This window comes from Nerophis lumbriciformis, linkage group LG36 (assembly GCF_033978685.3).
Source record: "Nerophis lumbriciformis linkage group LG36, RoL_Nlum_v2.1, whole genome shotgun sequence".
Taxonomy (NCBI): domain Eukaryota; kingdom Metazoa; phylum Chordata; class Actinopteri; order Syngnathiformes; family Syngnathidae; genus Nerophis; species Nerophis lumbriciformis.
This window is the reverse complement of record NC_084583.2, coordinates 7,807,501-7,823,756: the sequence shown is the minus strand read 5'-3', so window position 1 is coordinate 7,823,756 and position 16,256 is coordinate 7,807,501. Positions and strand designations below refer to the sequence as shown.

At 41.8% G+C, this 16,256-nt stretch overlaps 2 protein-coding genes across 3 annotated transcripts in view; one reads left to right on the top strand and one right to left on the bottom strand.

Annotated features, from left to right (window-relative positions):
- Positions 1-16,256, bottom strand: part of mrpl11 (mitochondrial ribosomal protein L11) — a 240,650-nt gene that overhangs the window by 68,436 nt on the left and 155,958 nt on the right. The gene's annotated exons all lie outside the window — the stretch shown is intronic.
- tmem265 (transmembrane protein 265) overlaps positions 8,328-16,256 on the top strand; it is a 17,213-nt gene continuing 9,284 nt past the window's right edge. The window contains exon 1 of the mRNA XM_061930241.1: positions 8,328-8,756. The gene's annotated coding sequence lies outside the window, so the exon portion shown is untranslated. The remainder of the gene's footprint in view (positions 8,757-16,256) is intronic.

Below are 16,256 nucleotides of genomic sequence, written 5' to 3'. Positions count from 1 at the left end.
GTATGTACTTATTGTCTAAACAAGTATGCTCTCATTGTTTAAACAATGATGCACTTATTGTCTAAACAAGTATGCTAAAAAAGTATGTACTTATTGTCTAAACAAGTATGCTCTCATTGTCTAAACAATGATGCACTTATTGTCCAAACAAGTATGTACTTATTGTCCAAACAAGTATGTACTTATTGTCCAAACAAGTATGTACTTATTGTGCAAACAAGTATGTACTTGTTGTCCAAACAAGTATGCACTTGTTGTCCAAACAAGTATGCACTTGTTGTCCAAACAAGTATGCACTTGTTGTCTAAACAAGTATGCACTTGTTGTCTAAACAAGTATGTACTTGTTGTCTAAACAAGTATGTACTTGTTGTCTAAACAAGTATGTACTTGTTGTCTAAACAAGTATGCACTTGTTGTCTAAACAAGTATGCACTTGTTGTCTAAACAAGTATGCACTTGTTGTCCAAACAAGTATATATGCACTTGTTGTCTAAACAAGTATGCACTTGTTGTCTAAACAAGTATGCACTTGTTGTCTAAACAAGTATGTACTTGTTTAGACAACAAGTATGTACTTGTTGTCTAAACAAGTATGTACTTGTTGTCTAAACAAGTATGCACTTGTTGTCTAAACAAGTATGCACTTGTTGTCCAAACAAGTATGTACTTATTGTCCAAACAAGTATGTACTTATTGTCCAAACAAGTATGTACTTATTGTCCAAACAAGTATGTACTTATTGTCCAAACAAGTATGTACTTATTGTCTAAACAAGTATGTACTTGTTGTCCAAACAAGTATGTACTTGTTGTCCAAACAAGTATGCACTTGTTGTCCAAACAAGTATGCACTTGTTGTCTAAACAAGTATGCACTTGTTGTCTAAACAAGTATGCACTTGTTGTCTAAACAAGTATGCACTTGTTGTCTAAACAAGTATGCACTTGTTGTCTAAACAAGTATGCACTTGTTGTCCAAACAAGTATGCACTTGTTGTCCAAACAAGTATGCACTTGTTGTCCAAACAAGTATGCACTTATTGTCCAAACAAGTATGCACTTGTTGCCCAAACAAGTATGCACTTGTTGTCTAAACAAGTATGCACTTGTTGTATAAACAAGTATGCACTTGTTGTCTAAACAAGTATGCACTTGTTGTCTAAACAAGTATGCACTTGTTGTCTAAACAAGTATGCACTTGTTGTCTAAACAAGTATGCACTTGTTGTCTAAACAAGTATGCACTTATTGTCTAAACAAGTATGTACGTATTGTCCAAACAAGTATGTACTTATTGTCTAAACAAGTATGTCCACCTCCCCATGTTGCCAGACTGGAAAACTCAGCAAAGCGAGGCATCACAAAAGTGCAGGCAAGCTCACACTGAACTTTATGATTGTTTAACAAATGTCTCCAACATTGTAGCAACATTTATAAGTCAGAAGAGACAAAATTCCATATTTTATACTAAGCCAAGTCCCGAGGCCAGTCACATCTCTGCGGTCTGCGTCTGTTGAAGCCATGTCAAAAAAATCCCCCGCCCCCCCGAGGTGCACGTCAAGCTCCAGCAGAGTGTGTGGAGATAGAAGAACAAGCGTGACGCTGTGGAGAAACCTTCTACATGTACTACATGAATAAATTGCACAATGGAGACACACATACATGCTACAGACCCACAACACAGTGACTAAAAGCCAGTCTAGACTGTCCTAAAGGGTTCATAGATGGATTTCCCCTGCACATAAAACTGTGGTCTACATGACATGCAATGGCCTCTCTCTTCAAAATGTGGGCGGTCTTATTTACCAGCCTCCTCCAGGCCACGCCCCTTTTGACTGCGTCTCTATCCCCGTCAGCCACGTTGTAGTAGTATTTAGCACTTCTCTATGGCGTCTACACAGATGTGAGTGAGAACAGGTGTGTCAAAGCCACATGGCTGCTTGTAACAGCCAATAATATATTCATTTGTCAATGCATCTGATAATTATAGATATACCGTATTTTTCGGACTATAAGTCGCAGTTTTTTTCATAGTTTGGCCGGGCTCCAGTGCGACTTACATATGTTTTTTTCCTTTTTTATTATACATTTTCGGCAGGTGCGACTTATACTCCGGTGCGACTTATACTCCGAAAAATACGTTACTTTCATCTACCATATTTTCCGGACTATAAGGCGCACTTAAAATCCTTGTTTTTTTTCCTAAAAACTCGACCGTGCGCCTTATAACCTGGTGCACCTAATATACGGAATAAGTTTGGTTGCGCTTACCCACCTCGAAGCTATTTTATTTGGTACATGATGCAATGATAAGTGTGACCAGGAGATGGCAGTCAAACATAAGAGATATGCATAGACTGCAATATGACTCAAGTAAACAACACCAACATTGTATATGTTCCGTTGAGAATATAGAACATTACACACGGCACTCAAAAATCTATCAAAATGTTTTAGTAGGACTTTGGTAAACTATGAAGCCGCACCAGGAGATGGCAGTCAAACATAAGAGATATGTGTAGACTGCAATATGACTTAAGTAAACAACACCAACATTTTATATGTTCCGTTGAAAATATAGAACATTACACACGGCGCTCAAAAATCTGTCAAAATGTTTTAGTAGGACTTTAGTAAGCTATGAAGCCGCACCGCTTCGTAGCTTCATAGTATTATTATGGTGTGTGTATAAGGTAAGACATTATCTGGCGTTTTGTTTCGCAATATTACGCAAAAGCAACTTTTCTTACCTTCTGGTACCTGCAGATCTGTATTTGGGATCTGCATAAGTCCTGAAAAATAGCGCGCGTCCGCCTTTGTAGTCCGTGTCGTCACCATAGTCGATAAGCTTCTTCTTTTTCTCGATATTCTTGTTATGGGACATTCATCCTCCACTGTTGCCATTTCTAATATAAAGTAGTGTAAAGTTCTTACCGTATTTTTCGGACTATAAGTCACAGTTTTTTTCATAGTTCCAGTGCGACTTACATATGTTTTTTTCCTTTTTTTATTATGCATTTTCGGCAGGTGCGACTTATACTCCGGTGCGACTTATACTCCGAAAAATACGGTACTTTCATCTACCATATTTTCCTGGACTATAAGGCGCACTTAAAATCCATGTTTTTTTCCTCAAAACTCGACAGTGCGCCTTTAACCTGGTGCACCTAATGTACGGAATAAGTTTGGTTGCGCTTACCCACCTCGAAGCTATTTTATTTGGTACACGGTGTAATGATAAGTGTGACCAGTAGATGGCAGTCAAACATAAGAGATATGTGTAGACTGCAATATGACTTAAGTAAACAACACCAACATTTTATATGTTCCGTTGAAAATATAGAACATTACACACGGCGCTCAAAAATCTGTCAAAATGTTTTAGTAGGACTTTAGTAAGCTATGAAGCCGCACCGCTTCGTAGCTTCATAGTATTATTATGGTGTGTGTATAAGGTAAGACATTATCTGGCGTTTTGTTTCGCAATATTACGCAAAAGCAACTTTTCTTACCTTCTGGTACCTGCAGATCTGTATTTGGGATCTGCATAAGTCCTGAAAAATAGCGCGCGTCCGCCTTTGTAGTCCGTGTCGTCACCATAGTCGATAAGCTTCTTCTTTTTCTCGATCTTCTTCTAATGTGACATTCATCCTCCACTGTTGCCATTTCTAATATAAAGTAGTGTAAAGTTCTTACCGTATTTTTCGGACTATAAGTCGCAGTTTTTTTCATAGTTTGGCCGGGCTCCAGTGCGACTTACATATGTTTTTTTCCTTTTTTATTATGCATTTTTGGCAGGTGCGACTTATACTCCGGTGCGACTTATACTCCGAAAAATACGGTACTTTCATCTACCATATTTTCCTGGACTATAAGGCGCACTTAAAATCCTTGTTTTTTTTCCTCAAAACTCGACAGTGCGCCTTTAACCTGGTGCACCTAATGTACGGAATAAGTTTGGTTGCGCTTACCCACCTCGAAGCTATTTTATTTGGTACACAGTGTAATGATAAGTGTGACCAGTAGATGGCAGTCAAACATAAGAGATATGTGTAGACTGCAATATGACTCAAGTAAACAACACCAACGTTTTATATGTTCCGTTGAGAATATAGAACATTACACACGGCGCTCAAAAATCTATCAAAATGTTTTAGTAGGACTTTGGTAAACTATGAAGCCACACCGCTTCGTAGCTTCATAGTTTTATTATGGTGTGTGTATAAGGTAAGACATTATCTGGCGTTTTGTTTCGCAATATTACGCAAAAGCAACTTTTCTTACCTTCTGGTACCTGCAGATCTGTATTTGGGATCTGCATAAGTCCTGAAAAATAGCGCGCGTCCGCCTATGACATAGTTGATAAGTTTCTTCTTTTCCTCTATCTTCTTGTTATGGGACATTCATCCTCCGCTGTTGCCATTTCTAATATAAAGTAGTGTAAAGTTCTTACTTATATTTGTCAGTAAACTCGCCATGAAAGCACTAAAACATACCGGTGTAGTGACTTTACATTATTCACCCAAGGAACTTTAGTTATTAGAGAGTTCCGGTCGGACGGTTTTTCACGGCGTTGTTGTTGCACTAGTGAGCCACGGATGAGGAGATGCTGCTCTGTTATTGATTGAAGTAAAGTGTGAATGTCATTAAAACAGTTAGCGCCATCTTTTGACACTTCTTCCACTCCCGTCCTTGCACGCTACACCGCTACAACAAAGATGACGGGGAGAAGACGCTGTCGAAGTGGAGGCACGTAAATAAGACCACCCACAAAACGGCGCATCCTGAAGCGACTGTCAGAAAGCGACTTGAAGATGATGTGTAAAACATCATCTTTGCAACATTTTGACCAAAGAACCACCATTACATGTTATGTAGACCAGTGTTTTTCAACCACTGTGCCGCGGCACACTAGTGTGGCATGAGATACAGTCTGGTGTGCCGTGGGGGATTATCTAATTTCACCTATTTGGGTTAAAAATATTTTTTGCAAACCAATAATAATAATCCGCAAATAATGTGCCGTTATAAAGTGTCTGCACTGTCTGGAGATCGGCAGATTTACCACGTTATACTCTTCCATATCAGTAGGTGGCAGCAGGTAGATAATTGCTTTGTAGATGTCGGAAACAGCGGGAGGCAGCGTGCAGGTAAAAAATAAACAAAAGGTGAGTGCCCCTAAGAAAAGGCATTGAAGCTTAGGGAAGGCTATGCAGAACAAAACTAAAACTGAACTGGCTGCAAAGTAAACAAAACCAGAATGCTGGACGACAGCAAAGACTTACTGTGGAGCAAAGACGGCGTCCACAAAGTACATCCGAACATGACATGACAATCAACAATGTCCTCACAAAGAAGGATAAAAACAAATGAAATATTCTTGATTGCTAAAACAAAGCGGATGCGGGAAATATCGCTCAAAGGAAGACATGAAATTGCTACAGGAAAATACCAAAAAGAGAGAAAAAGCCACCAAGACAAGAACTAAAACACTACACACAGGAAAACAGCAAAAAAAGTCAAAATAAGTCAGTACACCTACTTTGAGACAAGATCTATAGTGATGCATGCTTGGTTATGGTTTAAAGTCATACCCAACAATTGAGACAACGACTTTTTACTGTCAACGGAGTTTCATTTTTTTATGATTTCTGCTGGTGGTGTGCCTCTGGATTTTTTTAACGAATAAATGCGCCTCGGCTCAAAAAAGGTTGAAAAACACTGATGTAGACCACAAGGAAGTTTTTTTTATTTCGAAAAAAAATAAAAAAAATATGCCTCCTTTAATGCGCCTTATAATCGGGTGCGCCGTAAATATATGGAAAAAGATCGAAAATGTACCATTCATCGGCAGTGCACCTTATAATCCGGCCTTATAATATGGCCTGGAAAATACGGTATTCCCAGGCTTTTAAGGGCCACATAAAATAACGTGGCGGGCCAGATTTGGCACCCGCGCCTTAAATTTGCTAGCCGTGGGTGATAAAGTGGTACATAAAGGTGCAGGGAGTGAAGAGGAGGAGGAACTAATTAAAGTTGCATCATCTGCGCTCCAAATGTGTCTCCAAGGCTGCGAGCGTCTCTCGCTCTACTTAGTCCTCATCTTCCACTGGGAGGACAACACATGGAGAGTCCACGTCTCCGTGAAAATGCTCATCCATCCATTTCCTACCGCTTGTCCCTTTCGGGGTAGCAGGGGGTTGCTGGGGGATATTTCAGCTGCATTCGGGCGGAAGGCGGGGTACACCCTGGACAAGTCGCCATCTCATCACAGGGCCAACACAGATAGACCCGTTTTTGTGTATTTGGGATCTGCTCGAGTACCGAAAAAGTGACCATGGTGGACATGTTTATGAAACACTACATGTGTGCTACCTCAGCGGTGCGTTCAGGGTGTAACCATCACGCCAATTCATGCAAATTTAACTTGGCACTTGAAACATGCTAACATTAGCGCGCTAACTTTTTTGGGGGCCAATTTTGAGTCCGAACACCTCAGAGTCATAGACAACTTGGCACTTGAAACATACTAACTGTTAGCATGCTAACATTAGCATGCTGAAAAAAATCGTGTGCCAATTTTGCATCCAAACACCATAGTCATATGCAACTTGGCACTGGAAACATGCTAACATTACCGTGCTAACTGTATTTTTGCCGATTTAGCGTCTGAACACCTCAGTCATTTGGCACTTGAAACATGCTAACATTAGCGTGCTAACTTTTTTTTTGGCCAATTTTGAGTCTGAACACCTCAGAGTCATAGATAACTTGGCATTTGAAACATGCTAACTGTTAGCATGCTAATTTATTTTTTGCCAATTTTGTATCCAAACACCTTAGTCATATGTAACTTGGCACTTGAAACATGCTAACATTAGCGTGCTAACTTTTTTTGGGGGGGGGGCGATTTTGCATCCAAACACCATAGTCATATGTAACTTGGCACTGGAAACATGCTAACATTACCGTGCTAACTGTATTTTTGCCGATTTAGCGTCTAAACACCTCAGTCATTTGGCACTTGAAACATGCTAACACTAGCGTGCTAACTTTTTTTTTGGCCAATTTTGAGTCTGAACACCTCAGAGTCATATGTAATTTGGCACTTGAAACATGCTAACATTAGCGTGCTAACTTTTTTGGGGGGGCCAATTTTGCATCCAAACACCTTAGTCATATGTAACTTGGCACTTGAAACATGCTAACATTAGTGTGTTAACTCTTTTTGGGGGCCAATTTTGCATCCAAACACCTTAGTCATATGTAACTTGGCACTTGAAACATGCTAACATTAGCATGCTAACTGTTTTTTGTTGTTGTTTTTTTGCCAATTTAGCGTCCAAACAAGTCATATGTAATTCCGCACTTTAAACATGCTAACATTAGCATGCTAACTTTTTTTGGGGGGGCCAATTTTGCATCCAAACACCTTAGTCATATGTAACTTGGCACTTGAAACATGCTAACATTAGCGTGCTAACTTTTTTGGGGGGCCAATTTTGCATCCAAACACCTTAGTCATATGTAACTTGGCACTTGAAACATGCTAACATTAGTGTGCTAACTTTTTTTTTTTTTTGCCAATTTAGCGTCCGAACACCTCAGAGTCATATGTAATTTGGCACTTGAAACAGGCTAACATTAGCGTGCTAACTTTTTTGAGGGGCCAATTTTGCATCCTAACACCTTAGTCATATGTAACCTGGCACTTGAAACATGCTAACATTAGCGTGCTAAGTTTTTTTTTTTTTTTTACAATTTAGCGTCCAAACACCTCAGAGTTATATGCAATTTGGCACTTGAAACATGCTAACATTAGCGTGCTAACTTTTTTTGGGGGGGCCAATTTTGCATCCAAATACCTTAGTCATATGTAACTTTGCACTTGAAACATGCTAACATTAGCGTGCTAACTTTTTGGGGGGGCCAATTTTGCATCCAAACACACTAGTCATATGTAACTCGGCACTTGAAACATGCTAACATTAGCATGCTAACTTTTTTTTTTTTTAGCCAATTTAGCGTCCGAACACCTTAGTCATATATAACCTGGCACTTGAAACATGCTAACATTAGCGTGCTAACTTTTTTTTTTTTTTTGGCCGATTTAGCGTCTGAACACACTAGTCATATGTAACTTGGCACTTGAAACATGCTAACATTAGCGTGCTAACTTTTTTTTTTTTTTTTTTTAATTTTGCCACAAAGGAAAAAAAAAGTGTCCACTTCACGATTATATTCGCAATCAATTAGCAGCTAAACCATCAACAGGATCCTCCATGTCAACTTCCCGCAGCTGGGGAGTGGGGGGCGGGGAGGGTGGGAGGTCCGTGGAGCAGCACGTCACCTGCCTACAAATGAACATCGCCGCACGGCCAAACTCGCGTCGCCACTCTCGGAGGCGTTGCGCATCGCCGCGGCGCTTCCGCTCCACTTCGGACCCTCCTCGCCTCGCCGGGGGGCGACAGCGGAGGCTGCGCACGGCGCGGCGAACGACCCACACTGCGGCGAGGTGATCGGATCCCGCGGAGACATCTGCGATGCACCGGAGGATGTCTGCTTGATCTTTTTTTTTTTTTTTTTTTTTTTTTGGCGTATAATCGTTGCATAAACTCGCCCGCGCCGTGAGACTCCATCAGCGGCCATAAAAAAAGGCACTTTATGGGTCCCAGACACTCGGACCCACGCAGGCTGCAGTGAATCAAGCCTGGAGCCTCGCTGGAGCACCCGGGGGTGCGTAGACGAATGCTTCGGGTAACTAAATCTCTTTCACTTTCACTATCGACTGTGTTCGCCTAATGGGGCGCGTGTGAAACAGGTGTCTCGGGGATGAGGCTGGCATGGATCGTTAAATGTGGAAAGACGTTTAAATGCAAACAAGTGTGACTCCCCCACGACACGCCAACAGATGTTTACTTTCTTTTAGTCACGCGCTTTTACACTGAAAATGGTCCCAGCAGAGATGATCACCCTCTGTCTCCCTACTAATGTTTGCCATAATGCCACAGATGTTGCCCTCATGCCATCTGTGGGATCCTGCAGAGGAAATTAATTGTGCACAAAAAAAAAAAAAAACATGGTTCTGCCATGCACGATTACATTTGGATAAGTATCAAACGATGCACACGAGAAGGGAAATAGTTCAAAGTTATTTCTTTGCAAGTTTCACATACGACTGTAATGAGCATGTCAGACCACTAGTGGGCGATGCGTCTTTGTAAAGAACACACTTCTTCTGCAGGCGAGCTACTTTTTAAATGACCAAGTCCAAGGGATCTACCTTATTTATATACAAACCCCAAAAGCAGTGAAGTTGTCACGTTGTGTAAATGGTAAAAAAAAAGAGAATACAATGAATCGTAAATCCTTTTCAACTTATATTCAATTAAATAGACTGCAAAGACAAGATATTTCATGTTCCAATTGCAAATAATCATGAACTTAGAATTTAATGGCAGCTACACATTGCAAAAAAGTTGTCAGAGGGGCATTTTTACCACTGTGTTACATGGCCTTTCCTTTTAACAACACTCAGTAAAGGTTTGGGAACTGAGGAGACACATTTTTTAGGTGGAATTATTTCCCATTTTTGCTTGATGTACAGCTTAAGTTGTTCAACAGTCTTCCTTCTCATATTTTAGCCTTCATAATGCGCCACACATTTTCAATGGGAGACAAGTCTGGACTGCAGGCAGGCCAGTCTAGTACCTGCACTCTTTTACTATGAAGCCACGCTGTTGTAACACGTGGCTTGGCATTGTCTTGCTGAAATAAGCAGGGGCGTCCATGATAACGTTGCTTGGATGGCAACATATGTTGCTCCAAAACCTGTATGTACCTTTCAGCATTAATGGTGCCTTCACAGATGTGTAAGTTACCCATGTCTTGGGCACTAATACACCCCCATACCATCACAGATGCTGGCTTTTCAACTTTGCGCCTAGAACAATCCGGATGGTTCTTTTCCTCTTTGGTCCACATTTTCCAAAAACAATTTGAAATGTGGACTCGTCAGACCACAGAACACTTTTCCACTTTGCATCAGTCCATCTTAGATGAGCTCGGGGCCCAGCGAAGCCGGCGGCGTTTCTGGGTGTTGTTGATAAATGGCTTTGGCTTTGCATAATAGAGTTTTAACTTGCACTTACACATGTAGTGACGAACTGTAGTTACTGACAGTGGTTTTTCTGAAGTGTTCCTGAGCCCATGTGGTGATATCCTTTACACACTGACGTCATTTTTTGATGCAACTTTTTTTGCAATGTGTTGCTGCCATTAAATTCTAAGTTAATAATTGCTTGCAACAAAAAAAAATGGAAGTTTCTCAGTGTGAATATTACATATCTTGTCTTTGCAGTCTATTCAATTGAATATAAGTTGAAAAGGATTTGCAAATCATTGTATTCTCTTTTTATTTACCATTTACACAACGTGACAACTTCACTGCTTTTGGGGTTTGTGTAACAAGTTAGTATAACAAACGTGGTGTACACTGTGGGCTTGGACTTTATGGATGACTTATTTTTAATTTGAAAGGTGGCGGTTATTAATAACTTGTTTCTATGTGAAGTGAAGTGAATTATATTTATATAGCGCTTTTCTCTAGTCCAGGGGTCAGCAACCTTTACCAGCCAAAGAGCCATTTTGACCAGTTTCACAAATTAAAGAAAACAATGGGAGCCACAACAATCTTTTGAAATTTAAAATGAAATAACACTGCATACAAAATTTTTTTTTTGCTTTGTGCTATGTATAAACCAAGGGTCTCAGACACGCTGCCCACACCTTAAAATGAAAATTGAATGTTAGTGCGGCCCGCGGGTTTTATATGAATGGCGCTTGACAGCGTCATACTTGTCAACCCTCCCGATTTTTCCGGCAGACTACGAAATTCGGGGCAAGTTTTCTCTCGAACGTGCCGTGATGGAACAGCATTTAGCGCCCACTACAGCCAGCGTGCCGGCCCTGCCACACGTTGTATGGGGCTTCTACTTGTTCACGTAAGTGACAGCAAGGCATACTTGGTCAACAACCACACAGGTTACACTGACGGTGGCGGTATAAAAAACTTTAATACTCTTACTAATAATGCGCCACACTGTGAACCCACACCCCAACAAGAATGACAAACACATTTCGGGAGAACATCTGCACCGTAACACAACATAAACACAACAGAACAAATACCCAGAATCCCATGCAGCCCTAACTCATCCAGGCTACATTATACACCCCCGCTACCAAACCCCGCCCACCTCAACCGACGCACGGAGGGGGGTTGTTGTGTGAGGGAGCAGGGTTGGGGTGGGGGCGGGGTTTGGTGGTAGCAGGGGTGTATAATGTAGCTCGGAAGAGTCAGGGCTGCATAAGATTCTGGGTATTTGTTCTGTTGTGTTTATGTTGTGTTACGGTGCAGATGTTCTCCCGAAATTGTCATTCTTGTTTGGTGTGGGTTCAAAGTGTGGCGCATTATTAGTAAGAGTTTGCTGAGCCGCATCAGAGTGATCAAAGAGCCGCATGCGGCTCCGGAGCCGCGGGTTGCCGACCCCTGCTCTAGTCACTCAAAGCGCTTTTACATGGTGAAACCCAATATCTAAGTTCCATTTAAACCAGTGTGGGTGGCACTGGGAGCAGGTGGGTAAAGTGTCTTGCCCTAGGATGGCGGAAGTGGGGATCGAACCTGGAACCCTCAAGTTGCTGGCAGGGCCGCTCTACTAACCGAGCAATGCCGGCCCGTAAGCAATGCAGGTATGAGTGTCCCACAATCTCCAGTGGATTCATTTGACGGGCGGGTAGTTTTTGTCTAACAAAGAGCAGAAATGGAGATCGTTGTCCTTGGTGGAGGTAAGAGAAACCACACACATGTTTATGGAGGAACAATCATTTCCCCCTGCACACTTGCTGTGTGCCATTACTCACGCTTAAAGCGAAATTGGTTGCCTCACCTTGTCAACAGCACTGTCACCTGGCAGACAGGGAGGAGGCGTGTGATGAATTGGCCCGTGATCGATGGGCCGTCAGCCCCCCCCCACTCACTCACTCACTACACAACAACAACAAATTGCAGATGGCGCGCTGACACGACACAAGAACACAAACAGGAGTGGTCATGCAGGAGAAGATTTCATGTGCAGGTGGAATGACTAAAGGCTGCTGCACACACAAAAAGGCTATAAAACTTCCCGCTTGCCATCTTGCAGATTATCAGGGTTTGCTAGCCCGGAGGGGAAAATGAGGAATTCATCCAATTTTAGGCCAGCCGTAATCAAGTTTTAGAGGGTGATGAAACAAAGGGCTTGGAGACAATCAGCCCGTGATCCACACATGTCCGCCCACCAGGCCTGGGAGCAGATTCCAGTCTGCTGGCTTGGATTCATCAGCTCCAGGACGCAGCACTCCAAACCTCTGTGACGTTTTAGCCTCCTGTGATGGATTTATACGCATTCATCCACACATTCATCACAACAACACCCAGAAAAGGCTTCGCTGGGCTTGAGCTCATCGAATATGAACTGATGCAAAGTGTAAAAGTGTTCTGTGGTCTGACGAGTCCACATTTCAAATTGTTTTTGGAAGCTGTGGGCGTCGTGTCCTGCGGAACAAAGAGGACAAGAACCATCCGGATTGTTCTAGGCGCAAAGTTGAACAGCCAGCATCTGTGATGGTATGGGGGTGTATTAGTGCCCAAGGCATGGGTAACTTACACATCTGTGAAGACGCCATTAATGCTGTATATACAGGTTTTGGAGCAACATATGTTGCCATCCAAGCAACGTTATCATGGACGCCCCTGCTTATTTCAGCGAGACGATGCCAAGCCATGTGTTACAACAGTGTGGCTTCATAGTAATGCGCAAAGTCTACATTACTTCTGTCTATTTCTTTCACGATCAATAACAATGTCATATATACAAAACCCAAAAGCAGTGAAGTTGTCACGTTGTGTAAATGGTAAATAAAAAGAGAATACAATGATTTGCAAATCCTTTTCAACTTATATTCAATTGAATAGACTGCAAAGACAAGATATTTAATATTCACACTGAGAAACTTCCATTTTTTTGTTGCAAGCAATTATTAACTTAGAATTTAATGGCAGCAACACATTGCAAAAAAAGTTGCATCAAAAAATGACGTCAGTGTGTAAAGGATATCACCACATGGGCTCAGGAACACTTCAGAAAACCACTGTCAGTAACTACAGTTCGTCACTACATGTGTAAGTGCAAGTTAAAACTCTATTATGCAAAGCCAAAGCCATTTATCAACAACACCCAGAAACGCCGCCGGCTTCGCTGGGCCCCGAGCTCATCTAAGATGGACTGATGCAAAGTGGAAAAGTGTTCTGTGGTCTGACGAGTCCACATTTCAAATTGTTTTTGGAAAATGTGGACCAAAGAGGAAAAGAACCATCTGGACTGTTCTAGGCGCAAAGTGTAAAAGGCAGCATCTGTGATGGTATGGGGGTGTATTAGTGCCCAAGGCATGAGTAACTTACACATCTGTGAAGGCACCATTAATGCTGAAAGGTACATACAGGTTTTGGAGCAACATATGTTGCCATCCAAGCAACGTTATCATGGACGCCCCTGCTTATTTCAGCGAGACGATGCCAAGCCATGTGTTACAACAGTGTGGCTTCATAGTAATGCGCAAAGTCTACATTACTTCTGTCTATTTCTTTCACGATCAATAACAATGTCATATATACAAAACCCAAAAGCAGTGAAGTTGTCACGTTGTGTAAATGGTAAATAAAAAGAGAATACAATGATTTGCAAATCCTTTTCAACTTATATTCAATTGAATAGACTGCAAAGACAAGATATTTAATATTCACACTGAGAAACTTCCATTTTTTTGTTGCAAGCAATTATTAACTTAGAATTTAATGGCAGCAACACATTGCAAAAAAAGTTGCATCAAAAAATGACGTCAGTGTGTAAAGGATATCACCACATGGGCTCAGGAACACTTCAGAAAACCACTGTCAGTAACTACAGTTCGTCACTACATGTGTAAGTGCAAGTTAAAACTCTATTATGCAAAGCCAAAGCCATTTATCAACAACACCCAGAAACGCCGCCGGCTTCGCTGGGCCCCGAGCTCATCTAAGATGGACTGATGCAAAGTGGAAAAGTGTTCTGTGGTCTGACGAGTCCACATTTCAAATTGTTTTTGGAAAATGTGGACCAAAGAGGAAAAGAACCATCTGGACTGTTCTAGGCGCAAAGTGTAAAAGGCAGCATCTGTGATGGTATGGGGGTGTATTAGTGCCCAAGGCATGAGTAACTTACACATCTGTGAAGGCACCATTAATGCTGAAAGGTACATACAGGTTTTGGAGCAACATATGTTGCCATCCAAGCAACGTTATCATGGACGCCCCTGCTTATTTCAGCGAGACGATGCCAAGCCATGTGTTACAACAGTGTGGCTTCGTAGTAAGAGTGCGGGTACTAGACTGGTTTGCCTGTAGTCCAGACCTGTCTCCCATTGAAAATGTGTGGTGCAATATGAAGCCTAAAATATGAGAAGGGAGACTGTTGAACAACTTAAGCTGTACATCAAGCAAGAAAGGGAAATAATTCCACTTCAAAAATGTGTCTCCTCAGTTCCCAAACCTTTACTGAGTGTTGTTAAAAGGATGCTCAACTTCACACGTGTGAAGCCTTTTTTCCCCCCTCCAGTTCTGTCACCACCCGACTAATTCAGGAAGCCTCCATCGGTCCACACATGCGCAAAGCCTACATTACTTCTGTCAATTTCTTTCACGATCAATAACAATGTCATATATACAAAACCCAAAAGCAGTGAAGTTGTCACGTGTAAATGGTAAATAAAAAGAGAATACAATGATTTGCAAATCCTTTTCAACTTATATTCAATTGAATAGACTGCAAAGACAAGATATTTAACGCCTGAACTGGTAAACGTTGTTATTTTTTGCAAACATTAGCTCATTTGAACTTTGATGCCGGCAAACATGTTTCAAAAAAGCTGGCACAAGTGAGAAAGTTGAGGGATGCTCATCAAACACTTATTTGGAACATCCCACAGGTGAACAGGCTAATTGGGAACAGGTGGGTGCAATGATTGGGTAGAAAAGCAGCTTCCAAGAAATGCTCAGTCTTTCGCAAACAAGGACGGGGCGAGGGTCACCACTTTGTCAACAAATGCTTGAGCAAATTGTTTAAGAACAACATTTCTCAACCAGCTATTGCAAGGAATTTAGGGATTTCACCATCTACGCTCTGTAATATCATCAAAAGGCTCAGAGAATCTGGAGAAATCACTGCACGTAAGCCATGATATTACGGACCATGGATCCCTCAGGCGGTACTGCATCAAAAAGCGACATCAGTGTGTAAAGGATATCACCACATGGGCTCAGGAACACTTCAAAAAACCACTGTCAGTAACTACAGTTGGTCGCTACATCTGTAAGTGCAAGTTAAAACTCTACTATGCAAAGCCAAAGCCATTTAACAACAACACCCAGAAACGCCGCCGGCTTCGCTGGGCCCAAACTCATCTAAGATGGACTGATACAAAGTGGAAAAGTGTTCTGTGGTCTGACGAGTCCACATTTCAAATTGTTTTTGGAAACTGTGGACGTCGCGTCCTCCGGACCAAAGAGAAAAATAACTATCCGGACTGTTCTAGGCGCAAAGTGTAAAAGCCAGCATCTGTGATGGTATGTGGGTGTATTAGTGCCCAAGACATGGGTAACTTACACATCTGTGAAAGCGCCATTAATGCTGAAAGGTACATACAGGTTTTGGAGCAACATATGTTGCCATCCAAGCGACGTTATCATGGACGTCCCTGCTTATTTCAGCAAGACAATGCCAGGCCACGTGTTACAACAACGTGGCTTCATAGTAAAAGAGTGCGGGTACTAGACTAGCCTGCCTGTAGTCCAGACCTGTCTCCCATTGAAAATCAATCAATCAATGTTTATTTATATATCCCTAAATACAAGTGTCTCAAAGGGCTGCACAAGCCACGACGACATCCTCGGTTCAAAGCCCACAAAAGGGCAAGGAAAAACTCACAATCCAGTGGGATGTCAATATGAATGACTTTGAGAAACCTTGGAGAGGACCGCAGATGTGGGTGTGCCCCCCCCCCCCTCCCTCCCTCTAGGGGTAAGTTGAAAAGGATTTGCAAAGCATTGTATTCTCTTTTTATTTACCATTTACACAACGTGACAACTTCACTGCTTTTGTATATGGTCTACCCAAATGATAT